Genomic DNA, 1,044 nt, shown 5'->3' with positions numbered 1-1,044 from the left:
TTTTTTTAATAGAAAACAATGTGAACGTCAATGAAATTTGTTATTTTGAGATTAACATGATAAAAATGTTCTAAATGCTCCAAATGATTCCCTTTCTCCCCTCCACTTCTTTTTTTGGGGGGGTATCCGGTCGTGGGGCCTGAACTCTGGGCCTGGGCACTGTCCCCCAGCTCTGCAGCTCAAGGCTAGCACTCTACCACTTGAGCCACAGCACCACTTACGGCTTTTTCTGCTTATGTGGTGCTGAGAAATCGAACCCAGGGCCTCATGCATTCAAGGCAAGCACTCTACTCCTGAGCCACCTTCCCAGCCCCAAAACCTCTTTTCTTTTGTTTTACAAAATGAAACATCTACTAAAATTGCTTTTGAAATATGAGGTTTACCCATTTACTAATTATTTAACTGGAGAAGCATTATACACAAGGATATCAATAGTCCTGCTTACAATGTATTTAATAGAGTAATTTTGTTTTTATCTACCTTTAGATCCAATCTTCAAGCTGTCCTAAATGAGAGACTAAAAGCTTAATAAGCAATTGGCAGACAATGAAGACCTGGTTGGACTTTAGGAATGCACAGAGTGGATAAGGTTACCTACATTGCCTAAATTACTTCATGCTTTCCTATAGGGTAGAAGTCTGTCTTGTGTCCCCATGGAAGAGAAATAGGCAAAACTTTTTTTTTTTAGTAAACACTCCGGAAACAAAGTTCTTCACAGATATTTATTGATAGGAAAATATAAAAAGTCTCCTGCCTAACCCCTTGGCAGCATCCCAGTCTGCCCTCTACTCCATATACTTCGATTTCCTTTGCTCTTCCCTCACAAATGACTCTCTCAAACTTTGTTACCTGATAGATAACCAAACAGTAACTGAAAATACTCAGATGGAAGATCCCTTGTATTTTTTCTTTATTTTTCTATTGGAAATATGCAATAAAGTAAGAGCTTGCAAAGAAGAAGAAGAAGAAGAAGAAGAAGAAGAAGAAGAAGAAGAAGAAGAAGAAGAAGAAGAAGAAGAAGAAGAAGAAGAAGAAGAAGAAGAA

This window comes from Dipodomys ordii, unplaced genomic scaffold (genome assembly GCF_000151885.1).
Source record: "Dipodomys ordii isolate 6190 unplaced genomic scaffold, Dord_2.0 Scaffold48, whole genome shotgun sequence".
NCBI lineage: Eukaryota > Metazoa > Chordata > Mammalia > Rodentia > Heteromyidae > Dipodomys > Dipodomys ordii.
This window is presented reverse-complemented; position numbering follows the sequence as displayed.